The sequence below is a fragment of the Heloderma suspectum genome, chromosome 4 (genome assembly GCF_057233095.1).
Source record: "Heloderma suspectum isolate Gila_16-S chromosome 4, 16-S_ref, whole genome shotgun sequence".
NCBI classification, from domain to species: Eukaryota; Metazoa; Chordata; class Lepidosauria; order Squamata; family Helodermatidae; genus Heloderma; species Heloderma suspectum.
In genome coordinates, this window is record NC_139461.1 from 28699277 (window position 1) to 28715934 (window position 16658).

The following is a 16658-nucleotide window of genomic DNA, read 5'->3' on the forward strand; positions in this document are numbered from 1 at the left end:
TGCCTGATATGAGAAGCCCAAGTCTAAACTCCTTTGGTAAAAAATTCTTTCAAGTATTAGCTGGTGAGCTGGTGTGTGTGTGTGTGTGTGTGTGTGTGTGACTGGGGTTTCATCATTAATGATTTCTAGAACAGCTTGAATATGCATGTGCTTCACAGTCCTTACTTTGTTTATCTTCAGGGCAACGCTGTGAGGCAGGTCACTATCAGAGAAGCCTGGTGATTCTGATTTCAGCGGGCTGTGAATCCATTCTGAGTTTCAGCCAGAACCAGCCAGAACTTTAAAGGCGTGGTGCTGAACCATATCCCCAAAATAGCTTCAGCACCTTGGATAGCTCCTTTAGAGTTCTGGGTGATTCTGGCTGAAACCCAGAATGGGTTCACAGACCCACTGGAATTGGATTCACCAGCCTCCACAGGTCACTTTTGCTCCCCGTTTAACAGATAAGGAAGTGAAGATTGAATCAGAGCAGGGTTTCCAGTTCCCATGATTGCAGGACATCTTGGCTCTAGAACTGTAGAACTGGAACCACCCATGGGGCTATCCATCTATTCGTATTCACCAATACACACACACAGCCTATGGAACCAGAGACCAAAGTGTGCCACAGGCCTCCCATAGAAAACATGCCTACAATTTCCCAGAATGTCATAGGTTTTTTTTATTATTATTATTGCAAACACCATAGCTTCCCTTATTTTTGAATTTCAGACTAAGAAATCCTACCTAGTATCAATGGCTGAAGTATGGTGGCCACTTACACATTGCCTAAAAAAGAGGAAATGCAACATCAAAAAAGAGGACACGTATCTGCATAAATTTGCATGTGCTCATTTATATGTACAGATGCAAATTCGGAAAGAATTCTTACACATTAAATAGAAAGACACATCCTATTACAGTCGGGAAGACTGTGACCAGGTGACCTGGGTACCTGCTCAATCTGCTGTCCAGATGCTAACTGCTGATGGGCAACTTTGAAGCCCCTGCTCTCCCTTTGTGTGTGTGTGTGTGTGTTTAATCTTTGGGAGAGCAATCCTATGGCCACTAGGCAGCATCTGGGGGTCCATAGGATAGTTCAGATACTTGGATCAGAGGTTGGAGACAGCACTCTGACCTTGTCCCTGCCCCTCCTTCCGCTTGCAGCCAGCATGGAGAGAACCATTGTGACTGCCTCTCCAAGCTCACAAAAGTGACTTTGGAGAGGGAGGAAAAGGGGTGGTTCTGTGGGCGGGGAGGGGAGGGGACTGGGGAAGCAGGGATACGAGCTATCCCCAGCCCTTCCCAGCATCCTTTCCTCCCTCTCTGCAGAGCCCCAGCTAGATGGGGGTGAAAACTGCCTAGCAAAGATGCGGAGTGAGAGAAGCAGAGAGACGAAGATGACCTCTGCATTCCTCCCACTCTGCATAGGATGCCCATCAGCATCCAGGTTCAGAGGCTGTCAGGCATCCAGACAGGGTTGAGTCCTAAACAGTTCTTGGACCAGATCAACTAGAGGAAGCCTTCAAATGGCAGACTGTCCTCTGTCAGCCTTTCACATTTTATTTACTTATTTATTTAATATATTTCATAGCTGCCTTTGGAGATTGTGGTCTTCCCAAGACAATATAAAAACCAGTACAATTCAATATCAAACAAATTATAAAATCACATTAAATTTAAGCAACAACTTTACAATAAGCTAGTAAGAATAAAATGCCAAATATCTAACAGCAGGTCTAAAACCTTTTCAATTACTATCTAATTGAAATATCTAAAGGTTTAAATATCTAAAACCTTTTCAATTAATTTGAATCAGATAAAAACCATAGGGAACAAGTATGCTGTTAAAGCCCTCTAAAAGCATGCAAAAATGTTAGATAAGGTTGCGTACAGAAATGCATATTTTCGGGCATGTTGTGAATGAAAATAAGTCTGAATTTTCATGCTTTTAAAAAAATGCAAAATGATGCTGAAATGGGACAAAAAGGACTTGTGACTGAATGTTATAAACTGGACACAGACTGGATATAGGCTGATGTGTACATCCCTAGTAGAGGTCACCATTGACAAGGCCCTATTTCTTGTTGTTGTTCAGTCGTTCAGTCGTGTCCGACTCTTCGTGACCCCATGGACCATAGCACGTCAGGCCTTCCTGTCCTCCGCTCTCTCCCGGAGTGTGCTCAAGTCCATATTCATTGCATCAGTGATGCTATCTAGCCATCTCATCCTCTGCCGTCCCCTTCTCCTTTTGCCTAAAATCTTTCCCAACATCAGAGTCTTTTCCAGAGAGTTTTCTCTTCGCATTAGGTGGCCAAAATATTTGAACTTCAGCTTCAGTATCTGTCCTTCCAATGAGCAGTCAGGGTTGATTTCCTTTAGGATGGACTGTTTTGACCTCCTTGCAGTCCAGGGGACTCGTAAGAGTCTTCTCCAGCACCACAGCTCGAAACCATCGATTCTTCAGCGCTCAGCCTTCCTTATAGTCCAGCTCTCACAGCCATACGTTACTATTGGGAAAACCATAGCTTTGATTAGACGGACCTTTGTCGGCAAGGTGATGTCTCTGCTTCTTACTGTACTGCCTAGGTTTGCCATAGCGTTCCTCCCAAGGAGCAAGCGTCTTTTAATTTCATGGCTGCAGTCACCATCAAAGCAGGAGATAGAAGGAGGTAAAAGTAAGTGTCATTTGAAGGGACAGAATAACCCCCTGCTCAATGCAGGAAGCCTGATTCCCAGGCGGTCTCCCATCCAAGTACTGAGCAGGACTGGCCCAGCTGAGCTTCCGAGATCAGACAAGAGTAGTCACATCCAGCCCTTTGCTTTTTGGTGATAAAATTTCGAGTGCTGAGGAAGATATGCTATCAGTAGCCGGAAGACTGCATGGGGGTGTTGAGAGGTATGATTGGACAGGAGGGAAATAACACCCTCGTCCGCTGCAGGGTCCACGGGGGTGGGGGGAGGCGACCCAGTCCTCCCCCTGGAATCCTCCCTGGCCAGTTCCACTCCATGGTGATTCCGCAGAGCCACCGGCCGGGCCCATCCTCAGCTGGACTTCCAGCTGCTGCCACGCAAATGGCGTTCGGCATACCGGACGCCATTTGCATCCCTGCCTTTTACTGTGATAGGCTATGTAAATCTTTATGTAGCCTATCATGGCAAAGGGCAGGGACGCAAATGGCGTCCACTACACTGGATGCCATTTGTGTCCGAAGACAGGCAGAAGCTGACGGGACAGGCGGCAGTGGATGGCAGCGGACAGATGGTGGCAGGTAGGATCTGGGCAGTGAGGATTCCCCCAGGTGGCGGAGGTGAGTCTTTCGTTCCGCCGCGGACTCCGGGGGGCCAGATTCTAAGAATTGAAGATTCTCATTGGAATCCGTGGCAGAATTCTCCGCCATCCCTAGTGAATGGAGCCTTTGAAGGTATTTATTTACTTATTTACTTACTTACTTACTATTTTATTTTATTTTATTTACACCCTGCCTTTCTACCAAAAAATGGTAGTCCAGGCGGCTTACAGAAACAATTTAAAATAGATTAAAACAATAAAACAGATTTAATACAATAAGAAACGTAACAGTTAGAAAATAAAAACATCCCCCAATCCACAGAGCCACTTACAGGACAAAGGCCTTCTTGAATAAGGCATTTTTGGCCTGCTGTGGGAAGGATAGCAGAGAGGGAGAGAACCTAGCCTCCCTTGGGAACAGAATTCTGCAGCCTGGGGGTGCCCACCGAAAAGGTTCTCTTGTGTCACAGCCAAACGTGCCTCTGGTGGTGGTGATATCAAAGAGCAGGGCCTCTTTAGAAGATCTTAAGGACTGGACAGGCCTGGATAGAAAAAGGCAAGTATGGGTAGGTTCAGACAGATGTAGGTGGTCTTTCAAATAGCCTGGATCCAAACTGTTTAGGGCATAGGGTTGGCGGAGAATTCTGCCACAGACTCCAATGAGGCTAGATTCTAAAGAAGTCCATGGCGGAACGGACCACTCACCTCCGCCTCCCTGCAGGATCCATCCGGGTCAGATCCCTGTCTGTGTCGAACCTGCGGAGCTGGCTGCCAGCTCCGCAGGGCTGGAAGAAAGTCAATAAAAGTCAGAAAGTGCCGTGTCTCTGTGTAAGTCAGTCCCCTGGATGCCATTTACGTAGGGATGTACGAAAGTCACTTCCCTTGAACGAAATTTGATTCGTGGGGGGAGGAGGCACTCCATCCCTCCCCCTTAAAATCTGGCTTAGGGGAGGCGCTCCGTCCCTCCACCCCCGAATCCTGGCCGGCCGGGCCGCAAATGGCGGCGGCCGTAGCTGCTGCCATTTGCGTCCCTGCAGTCAGCCGTGATGGGCTACCAGCGCATTCGGCCCCCCGAAATTGGTGACGAAATGGTCTGCCACCCCCCACCCCCCACCCCGGATGGGACTTACCTTGGGCAAATCCTCCTGGCGGTGGCAGCTCCAGCGGCGGTTCGGTGGCGGTTCGGTGGTGGTTCGGTCCAGTAAAAAAAAAACCCACCAAAAAAAGTGATAGGCTACGTAAAGATTTACGCAGCCTATCATGGCTAGATTTTTAAAAAATACCATGATAGGCTACGTAAATGTTTACACACGGTTGAGTAAAAAGAAAAACCAAAAAACTGCGCATACACAAATGGTGGCGCCCATGGGCCCCGCCATTTGCGTTCCTTATTTTGGCATGTCTAGTCTATGTAAACATTTACATAGACTACGGTGAAAATAAGGGGAAGGCAAATAGCATAGATGCTACGCTATTTGCGTTCCCCTTATTTTCGCCATAGTCTATGTAAATGTTTACGTAGACTAGATGTACCAAAATAAGGAACGCAAATGGCGGCGCCCATGGGCGCCACCATTTGTGTATGCGCAGTTTTTTGGTTTTTCTTTTTTACTCAACCGTGTGTAAACATTTACGTAGCCTATCATGGTATTTTTTAAAAATCTAGCCATGATAGGCTGCGTAAATCTTTACGTAGCCTATCACTTTTTTTGGTGGGTTTTTTTTTTTACTGGACCGAACCACCACCGAACCGCCACCGAACCGCCGCTGGAGCTGCCACCGCCAGGAGGATTTGCCCAAGGTAAGTCCCATCCAGGGTGGGGGGTGGGGGGTGGCAGACCATTTCGTCACCAATTTCGGGGGGCCGAATGCGCTGGCATTTGGCCTCCCCGAGATTCATGGCAAAATTCTCTAACATCCCTACATTTACGGCTGCATTTAGGTTAATCGACCAGCTTTACAGCCACAAATGGTGCCCGCTACGCATCCGGGGGACTGGATACGGCACAGAGATATGGCACGGCTGCCGGCCGTCTCGACTTTCTCCAGCCCTGCGGAGCTGGCAGCCAGCTCCACTTCGAATCCCTGGATGGATTCCGGGATGGATTCTGCGGGGAGGAATGGATCACCTCCCCCCGCAGACCCCTGGTGGAGTAGAGGTAAAGGATTTCGTACATCCCTATAACAGCATTAAAGGTCAAAAGTAGCACTTTGAATTAGGCCCAGAAACTCATTGGTAACCAGTGCAGCTGGTATAGGACTGCCCTCTGTAAGTAGGGATGTCGGAGAGATCCATTTGGGGGTGGAGCTTAGGGATGGTGGAGAATTTCTCCCCAAATCTTCAGGAGGCCGAATGCCAACGCATTCGGCCCCCCGAAATTGGTGGGGAAATTCTCCGCCGGCCCCCCGCCCCCCCCAGGATGGGACTTACTATGGCTGAATGTCCCTCTCGGCGGTGGGTCCCGGCGGCGGTTCAGCGGCAGTTCGTCGGGGATGGGGGCGGCAGCCGGTCTCCTGACCGGCTGCTGCTGCCGCCATTGCAAAAAAAAAAAGTGCGGTAAAAAAAAAAACACCACACCCGTGATAGGCTACGTAACGATTTACATAGCCTATCACGGCTAGATTTCCAAAGTCAGCAGTGATAGGCTACGTAAATTGTCACGTAGCCTATCACAGCTGACTTTGGGGGGAAAAAAAAGCGCGTAAGCAAATGGCGGCTGCCCATGGGCGCCGCCATTTGTGTTCCTTATTTTGGCACGTCTAGTCTATGTAAAGATTTACATAGACTACGGCGAAAAGAAGGGAACGCTATTTGCGTTGCCCTTATTTTCGCCGTAGTCTACGTAAATCTTTACGTAGACTAGACGTGCCAAAATAAGGAATGCAAATGGCGGTCCCCATGGGAGCCGCCATTTGCGTACGCGCTTTTTTCCCCCAAAGTCACCCATAATAGGCTACGTGACGATTTACATAGCCTATCACGGCTGACTTTGGAAATCTAGCTGTGATAGGCTACGTAAATCGTTATGTAGTCTATCACGGGTGTGTGTGTGTTTTACTTTTTTTTTTCGCGGCCGGGTAGACGGGGCGCTTCTACCCGGCCTGAATTTCGCCGGTGAGGGATGGGGCGCCTCCCCCCCGGCCTCAATTTCGGCCAGGTGAGGCAGGGCGCCTCCCCCCCCTCACCTGAACTTCGGGGGGAGAACCGAAGTGCCTCCCCCCCACCGCGAAGCAAGGTTTGAGAACAGGTAAGGGACTTTCGCCCATCCCTAGTGGAGCTTGGCAAATTTTTGCCGGCTTGGCCCCCCGGACTCTGGCTCGTTCATCCGCAAGCTGGTAATTTGAGTACACAGTGAGTCAGACCAGCTTGAAGGTTTTGGAGTGTTTTTCAAACTTGTGCAAATGGCAATTTGTGCAAAATCGTGGCCATAAATAGTGCAATTTGCACAAAGATGTGGGCATAAATGGTCTGATTTGTGCAGCTTAGACCATTTACACCAGCAATTTTGCACAAATCGCACTATTTATGGCCACAATTTTGTGCAAATCGTGATTTGCGCAAATCAAAGAAAAACACCCAATAAGGTTCCTGGGATTCGGGAACTAACCTGTGGCTTGGCTTTCAAAAGCAAGCTGAGTTGGGGCCACTGCGTGGATCCATCTGGCCCCCAAAGGTGTGGCTTTCCCTGCAACAGACAGGGAAAGTAGAACGTGTGGCTGCCCTAAGTTGAAAGACAGCATTGAACACTATACAGAAGGGGTAAAACAGGAAGGTGCGCTGCTGTCTGTGGCTATTTGGCCACTGTGTGTGAGAGAGAAAGGAACAAGGCTAATCAGATTCTTTCTATGAGAATGGAATATAGTACACTATAGTACACTCTTCTCCTTAAGCCTAAAGATGGGCAACTCACCCCTGCCGATGCCACGTGCCACTTGCTGGGCCCCTGTTGGCTGCCCACCCCTATTTGCCATCATCATGTGTGGCAAACTGCCTAGCAGTCCGCAGGCACCAGTGAGCAGCACATGGCATTAGGCAGAAACATAGGGCAGTTCCCCATTTTATCCTTAGAACAACCCTGTCTAGTAGGGTTGGGCTGCTGGACGTCGACCAGCTTCTCACAGTTCTGCTTGGGATCTATACCTTACAACTGGTTATTTACTACTTTACATCCAATGTACGAGGTTCTTTCCTGTGTAACCTTATGCAAATGTTTTTCAAAGTGCCATAGAACTCTATGATTTTTTTCCCCTCATACATAGCTTTCTGAATTGTTGGATGTGTGGATGTGAATTAAGCACGCACGCTATAAGTTGCTACCATCCGTGTCAGGGCCATGTGGGTTGATCCCTCCCAAAGGAACGTGACCTAATGGTTTAAATCCTTCTTGGAAACTTACAGAAGTATAGTTGGGCAGTGGGGGGGGGGATAATCAGTTTGGCAACACATTCTGGCAGCCATTGGTTTCAATTACACTAAATGGAACCAATCTCTTCATCTTAATGAAGGCCATTCCTATATGGCAAATTCATCCATGCAATCTAAAGGCCACATGTACAATCAAGAGAAAGTTAAGGATATGAAGGCAATCTTCATATGTACACTTACTTAGTAATTCCTATTTGAACTCAGTGACATTTGTTTCTGAACAAACAGGAACACAGATGGGCTGAATGTCACACTGAAATCAATGAAATGTAAGATCTGCCTGAACCCATGGAGAACCGCTGCTGGCCAGCGTCGACAATACTGGGCTAGATGGATCCATTGTCTGACTCGATATATAAGACAGCTTCGTGTGTTCCTATATTCCTAAGCATTCAGGAAGAGCAAAGTCCTATCAATTTCACTTAAACTGTTGAATAATCATTCAACTCTTCCAGGTACCTGCACCTAAGGGAGGAATCGGGAACCTCCAGCCTATGACCCAAATGTGAGACTCTGGCCCCTCTGCGGGTTATTTATATTATTTACTGTGTCCTGTTCTGTTCTCCATCTACAAAGCCAATGAGACCTTGCACTGACGTTCTTAATGAACAGGCAGCCACATATGTGGACTGGAGTATGGGCACAATTGCCCTGGTCCATGAAAAGCCTGAAAGTCAAAACCAACCACTTCAGTTGGGCTCAGCAATAGACTGGGAATACAGCATATAATACAGGCATAATATGATCATAATGCCCAGTCTCCATTAGTAACCTAGCAGCTGTGTTAACTGCAGTTTCGAAACAGTCTTCAATGGCTGCCCCCTGAATAGCACATTACAGGAGTCCAACCTGGAGGGTACCAGAGCATGGATAACTGAGGCCAGGCTATCTGTGTCCAGGTGAGGTCACACCTGACATAATGGCAATTCCCAAGACCATTTGAAGAAGCGACAACTGTTCAACTGGTACAAACGTTCTATAGGTTTGTAATGCAGATGTGCCCTTTATTTTATTAGCTGATTGCAACAGCTGGACCCTTTGTCGGGACTATTTGCGTTAGGGATATTGGAGGAATCCATCCAGGGGATAAAGTTCACCAAGCTTTCAGCAGCTTGGACCCACAGACTCTGTCTCGCTTATCCACGAGCTGGTCCATCTCAATCTGTATCAAGTAAGGGCAGCTTGCAGACTTTCTGGTTATTTTTTTTTAATTGCCATTTACACAAATTACAGCAGCAATTTGCATAACATATGCACATTTCATCTGTAATTTGCCTAATATGTGCAAATTGTGGCCAGAATATGCTTAATTTCTGAAAATTTCAGGCATAATTTGTGAAAATACGCAAACTATGGCTGAAATTTGTATAAATTGTGATTTTAAAAAAAATCTGAGAAAGTTCCCAGATTTTGGTGGAAAAGCCCATGGCTCTGAGGAAATCTGGCAAGCACAAAAAGAGCAGGATTTCCCTGTGACAGCCTTCCATAATTACAGTTTCTCTCTCTCTCTTCCAAATAGGTCTTCTGTAGAAATATCTCCCAAACAAGGATGAGGCCTTTCCTCAGTAGCCCATCTCCAAAGATACTCAACTTCTTATTAAATATCTTCCCTTCCAGCTCTGCTGATTGCTTCACTAAGACGTGTAATGAAATTCAAGTGGTGCATTCAGAGCCTAACAGCCTGAAGTGAATTTGGTTGTGCAAGTAAAGGTTTATGATGAGGAAGAAGAGGAAATGCACAAAGAAAATTATCTCTCAGTAGGAGGGCATTTTTAATTGACTTACATAAAAAGAACAAAGTAAAGGGAAGAGTCTTCTTTATTGCAAGATAAACACTGCACAATATCTTTGCCTTTAATCTGTATTTATAACACACATTTATGGTAATGATAATCTTTGGACTTGCATCTTTTCTTTTTCTTTTTTATGCTGCACTAGGTAATGCTGTGATAATTGCCTGGGTGTGACTTCACTTTCTGTATGAAAACATGACAGTGGTAGAAGTTGCAATGAGTTTGAGGCAGATATAGTGTACAAAGTGTGAGAGATCTTGAACTGGGACCCAGATATCTTGTTCCCTGGACCACTGTGGCTGCATCCAGGAGGAAGGAGCTATTTTCATGTTCTAGACTGTGCATCACTGCCACCACTACAGATAACCAGAGAGTTGTATTCCAGCTATCAGCTCAGCAGGGATTTGGTGACATAAGGGGGCCAACAGGGTTTCACTAGTGCCATGGCCTCAGGCACAACCCTGAGGACAAGAATAGTGGGGCAGGAATCAAACCCAGGGAGAGCCCCAGAAATACCCATCTTGCTGCAGACTATCACAGCTGGAAGCCCCAAGAGACAACACTAACAGCATCTGTTTTGCCTGAAGAGGTAGCCCTGATCCCATCCATCCATCCATCCATCCATCCATCCATCCATTATATTTCTATTCCGTCTCATAACTGAAGCTCTCTGCATGGTTCACAAGAATTCAAAACCACTAAAAATACATTATACAAAGTGAAAAACCACTTACATAAATACATACAAACAGACAGCACACACCCAGACAATATATTTCTAAGAAACATTTTTTAAAAAACAGACAACCAAAGATAATCCAAGACCTGATTAAAAACTCATTATATACTGCCAAATGCCTGAGAGAAGAGGACAATTCTGACCTCCTGCTGAAAATATAACGATGTTGGCGCCAGACAGGCCTCAATGGGGAGATCATTCCAAAATTGGGGGGCCACCACCAAGAAGGCCCTGTCCCTTGTTGACACCCTCCAAGCCTTCCTCAGAAGAGGCACCTGGAGATGCTGAAGCCTGAGATGCTGAATGTAGTGTATGGGTCATTTCATGCCAGTAGAGGTGCTCCATCAAATAGCACCTCCCTCCCTTCCATCCTCATCCTCATCCACTTTGGTGACTTGGAGGGTGATGGTCTACAGCTGGGAGCCTTTTCTTCTCATATAGGCACCTCATGCAATTCGGGACCCTGGAAAATATTTCTGAAATATTATGTAATAGTTGTTGAAATATTATGTAATAATTGTTGGAATGTGCAACAGTCATTAGTTAAAAGTTACTGTATGGAGAGAAAATAACTGGTTGAAAAGCTGCAAGATGGTTAATATGTGCAGGAACAGAGAGCTGGCATGTATGTATTTTTCTCTCATCCTCTGTAGCCTACTCTGTGCTGGTTGGTTTGGTTTGCCTACTTACTTTGCTTGCATTAGTAAATAGGGATGTACAAGAACATCATTTTTGTTCACAAATGATGCAGACTCATCACATTTGCAATCCTGAATGTGAATGCAAGAGTATTTTTTTCCCGAGAAATGTTCGCAAATTCCAGAGTTTGCACTCACATTCAAAGAAATCATATTTTTTAAAATGTGCACTTCAAACTGCAGTTTTAAAAAGTATGCTCATGCTTTAGTTGATGGGAGAAAAAAAATGTGCACTTGTGAAGTTCATGCAAAGAGATGGGTGCTTTTCCTTTTCAAATGAGTAAACAACAACAACAACAACGGGTAAAAAACTAAAACAAGAGTGAGCCAGAATGAGCTTAGAAGTGATTTTCAGAGAATTTAGGTGGGTTCAAAAAACTGCTGGTTCTCCCATAACACAGTGATGCCTGATAATGTTAAGTAAAGGTCCTGCTTAAAGCTTTCAGTTGTGTCTGTCTTAAGTGTGGTTAGACAAAACTTACCCTGCAACAATAATTCCGTACAATGTATATTTCTCTATCCAGAAAGCAGAGAAATTCAGGAATAATTTGATTATTATACCCTAGACTTCCTTCAGAAAGGTCAAGTTAGTTTTCATGGTGTCATATATGTGATTCTGTCTTAGTTAGTGTGCAATTATGTTTCACTTGGTACCGTGTTACGCTGAATAGTTATGCTGTTCTGTTGTATCTATCTAGTATCTAGTTGTATCTAGTTTTACATAGTGTGTTTGTAACTTAATAGGTTATGAGGTTATAAACCTCAGTTGTATGGATCTGCTAGAGTTGTTTGTGTGAGTTCGTTTGTTAATTATGGTGTTGTGAGTTTTAATGTTTTTATCAATGTTTTTATATGAATGTTTTAGCAATTGTGTATTTTAATTCAATTTTAATGTATATGAAGATTGTTTTAATGTATTCAGTGTATTTTCTTCTCCTTGTAAACTGCTTAGAGACATTTTCAATGATGTTAAGTGATATATAAATTGAAGAAGAGGAAGAGGAAGAAGAAGAAGAAGAAGAAGAAGAAGAAGAAGAAGAAGAAGAAGAAGAAGAAATAATATTTTACGCATGGGGGTCACAGTGGCCACGCATCCAGGTACTTAGCACCAAAGTACCTGTGGACTCCTACAGCATTCACTGTGTTCCTCTCCAGTGAATATAAAATTTCAACCTAGCTATAAAACATTTGAAAAGACAACCTGAATGATTTTTGGAAAACATCTAAGATCAGGGCTAAACAAGACATTTACCACCAGATAAATTGACTTGTTTTTCCACCTGATAAATGGATTTGTTCCTGGACTTGTTTTTCCCTTTGGGGTCCAAATTGGAACATGGTTCATAGGTGGGGGTGGACTGACCCTTCCCCTCCACCATTTCCTATGGTTGTGCACTGCTTCGGCCCGAGGCTGAAACCCCGAGTCGAAGCGAGCCACTTCGGGTCGTGTTGTGCCCTTTCTGGGGTGAAGCGGAGGGGGCACAAAGTGACTTGCAGCAGGTCGGGGGCTCCCTGAAGCACTTGGTGCACTTTGGAGCTTTAGCCCCTGGCCAAGCCCCCCCAGCCAAGCCTCCCCCCCTCCAAGTCCTTATCTGAGCTGCCTTCTCTGCTACTGCCACCACCTTCTTCTCGCCACTGCTGCGCCACTGCTGTCTCCACCTTCTCTGCTGCTGCACTGCCGCCACCTTCTCTGTTGCTGCCTTCACCACCATGCTGCCACCGCCATCTTTGCTGCCACTGCCGCTGCTGTCTTTGCTGCTGCTGCCGCCATCTCCTGAGGCCTGGATGCACGGCAACTCGTCTTCTTCCAGGGAGTCACCATTTTTTAAATGGCAACCTCCTCGAAGTTCCAGGAAGTTGCCATTTTAAAAATGGCAATTCCTTGCAAGAAGAATCACCACGCGTCCAGGCCTCAGGAGTTGGCAGTGGCAAAGGTGGCAGCGGTGCGACGGAGAAGGCAGTGCGGCGACGGAGAAGGCAATGGCTGCAGCAGCAGCATAGGAGGAGGAGGCCCAGGTAAGGAGCTGGAGGGTTGCACGGGGGCATTGGGGGGGTACCCAAAGCAGGGTTTGCAATCCGAACCCTGCTTCGGGTTCGGGGCCAAGGCGGGTCAGGGCCCTCCCGAATCTGGCCAAGCCAGATCGGGCATGCCTCAGAAGCTGCAAAGCAGCTTCCAAGTCAGATTGGGGGGGTCCCTGCACAGCCCTACTATTTTCCCACCAAAAATCTCCCTCCAACATTCAGCACATGACACCATGGTGGGAATAGTACCTTCAGGGTTATTTGAATATTTGTATATTTGCACAGCAAGATTTTGTTCAACCTTGATTTTTGGAACTAAGGGCCAAACTAGACACAATCCCACTCACACAATCAGTAATTGGAGTGAATGGAGCCTTTCCCCCCAATGCAAATAACAGGTGCACCCCCTCCATCAGAGGTATCAGGAATGCAGTGTATCAGGAATGCAGTGGGGGCAAAAGGTTAATGCCCCTCCTACTACTCCTCTTGTCAGGCTCCTGATACAAATCAGGCCCCCAACACCTGCAATTTCCTTTTTTAAAGCCATTCATACAATTGCTAATCACATGAATGTCATGTCATCTAGTTTGGCCTAAGGACATGTACCAGAAATAATTGCATATCTTTCCCCTCTTTATCCCTGCTCCCATTTGTCTTCCTCTGTTGTTTCCCATGTTCCTGTTTCTAGATTGTAAGCCCCATGGGGAAAGGAGATGTCCTCTCATTCCTTGCAAAATGCCATGTACATGGATATATATCACACGCACGCACGCACACACACACACGCACACTAAATGATATGTATGTAAAACCCATGAGGATGTAACAACCACCACGATGTGAAAAGGTTTGGATTTATCCATACCACTTTTTTCCAGAATATATCCCAGGAAATATCAAATACATTGTCTTATACGTGCTGGGAAAACAAGCTGGCATGGATTGACAGGCACCCTTCCCCACATTCTAGCAATATTTACATCCTCTTGGATCATGAGCTCTTTAAATATAGAAGTCAGGACCTTTTTATTAATGCTTTAATGCATCACCGGCATTATCAGCAATAATAGTAAAAAAGAGGAATAATCTCCAGCTGACACTGCATACTCCAAACAGCACAGTCGACATGTGTACGACCAGGAAATTCAATGCAATTTATACTCTTTCTGCCCAGCTTTCTCATATCCGGTGCTTTACTGACACACTTGCTAAATTATGTGCAGACTAGCAATATTTAAATCTGGCATTTTGCAACTTCAACGACAGACTTTTGGAAGATGTCCCGTTGCTCGGTGCAGCAGAATACAAATCAGGAGTATGGTTCTTCTTTGCATCCTGACTTGCCTTTATTGCAGGAAAAAAAATGTGTGTGTGTGGCTTTTTTTCACTCTTATCAGCCCTAGAGGGCTCTGATGCAGTAGCGTCTCAATGTGGCAAGTGTGTGGCAGAGGTCGAGTGGGACGACAGTGAGAAAAGACAAAGATGAGGGAGATTTCATTTCATTTCATTTCATCAGTATTTCTATGCTGCCCCATAGCCAAAGCTCTCTGGGCAGTTCACAAAAATTAAAAACCATTAAAAGACATTATATAAAATATAAAAACCATTCACATCACTTCTCGGCCTTTTGGCTAAGATCAAGTATAGTATCTGTTCTTATCAGTTTAATATCTGATATGTCCTCTATTTGAGGACTATATATTAAATGGAAACCGCCCAGAGAGCTTCGGCTATTGGGTGGTATAGAAATTAAATAAATAAATAAATAAATAAATAATTCACATAATGACAAAACAAATAACACACACACAATAACAACATATATCTAATGAGGTGACTTCCTTCAAGATGAGGGCAAATGAGTGAAGATGGGGAAGATGTTTAAGCAAGAGGAGGGGAGCATGCTGCCGTTCATGGTACCAGCAGATAGTAGGGGGCAGACGGAGAGTGTCAGCTTCAGATTTTGAGAGGAACCTCAACCAGAACCTTTCAGTGGGCCCACTTCCTTGCCACTATTGCCTTCTCCCTCTGGGCCAACCTGAACCACTTTCCAGAAGAAGAGGGCAAGACAAGCTGCTCCTCCTTAGGGTGGCCACTTACACATCTCCAAAAATAAGGACAAAAGAGGGCATCAATTTGCATAATATTTGCATGTGCTACTTTATATGTATAGGTGCAATTTTAGAAACCACTGTAATTTAAATAGAAATGCAAGGCATCTCACCTTAGTGTGGAAGCCTGTGACCAGGTGACTTGTGTGCCTTGCTCAGTCTGCTGTCCAGGTGCTGTTGATGGGCAATTTCAGGGCCCAGCTCTTCCTTCTGAGAGTTCCTTACTTATAACCTGGACTTGGTTGTTGTTGTTGTTCAGTCGTTCAGTCATGTCCGACTCTTCGTGACCCCATGGACCATAGCACGCCAGGCCTTCCTGTCCTGCGCTCTCTCCCGGAGTGTGCTCAAGTTCATATTCATTGCATCGGTGATGCTATCTAGCCATCTCATCCTCTGCCGTCCCCTTCTCCTTTTGCCTTCAGTCTTTCCCAGCATCAGGGTCTTTTCCAGAGAGTTTTCTCTTTGCATTAGGTGGCCAAAATAGTTGAGCTTCAGCTTCAGTATCTATCCTTCCAATGAGCACTCAGGGTTGATTTCCTTTAGGACTGACTGATTTGATTTGACCTCCTTGCAGTCCAGGGGACTCGTAAGAGTCTTCTCCAGCACCACAGTTCGAAAGCATCAATTCTTTGGCGCTCTGCCTTCCTTATAGTCCAGCTCTCACAGCCATACATTACTACTGGGAAAACCATAGCTTTGATTAGACGGACCTTTGTCGGCAAGGTGATGTCTCTGCTTCTTACTATGTTGTCTAGGTTTGCCATAGCTTTCCTCCCAAGGAGCAAGCGTCTTTTAATTTCATGGCTACAGTCACCGTCTGTGGTGATCTTGGAGCCCAAGAAAGTAAAATCTGTCACTGCTTCCATTTACCCCCCTTCTATATGCCAGGAAGTGATGGTGCCACATGCCATGATCTTCGGTTTTTTAATGTTGAGTTTCAAACCAGCTTTTGCACTCTCCTCTTTCACCCTCAACAAGAAGCTCTTGAGATCCTCTTTGCTTTCTGCCATTAGGGTGGTATCGTCTGCATATCGGAGGTTGTTGATCATTCTCCAGGCAATCTTAATTCCGACCTCTGATTCATCCAACCCGGCGTTTCTCATTATGTACTCTGCATATAAGTTAAATAAGCAGGGTGACAATATGCAGCCTTGTCGTACTCCTTTCCCAATTTGGAACCACTTGGTTGTTCCATGTCTGGTTCTTACTGTTGCTTCTTGACCCTCGTACAGGTTTCTCAGGAGACAGGTAAGGTGGTCTGGTACTCCCATCACTTTAAGAATTTGCCAGAGTTTGTTGTGATCCACACAATCAAAGGCTTTAGCGTAGTCAATGAAGCAGAAATAGATGTTTTTCTGGAATTCTCTTGCTTTCTCCATGATGCAGCGAATGTTGGCGATTTGATCTCTAGTTCCTCTGCCTCTTCGAAACCCAGCTTGTACTTCCGGTAGTTCTCGGTTCGCATACTGCTGAAGCCTAGCTTGTAGGATTTTGAGCATCACCTTGCTGGCATGTGAAAGGAGCGCATTTGTGCAGTAGTTTGAACACTCTTTGGCATTGCCCTTCTTTGGAATTGGAATGTAAACTGACCTTTTCCA

General features: G+C 45.6%; 1 pseudogene; it reads left to right on the forward strand.

Moving 5' to 3' along the window:
• Positions 1 to 14560: 14560 nt before the first annotated feature.
• Positions 14561 to 14667, forward strand: LOC146346668 (U2 spliceosomal RNA; annotated as a pseudogene).
• The last annotated feature ends 1991 nt before the right edge of the window (positions 14668 to 16658 follow it).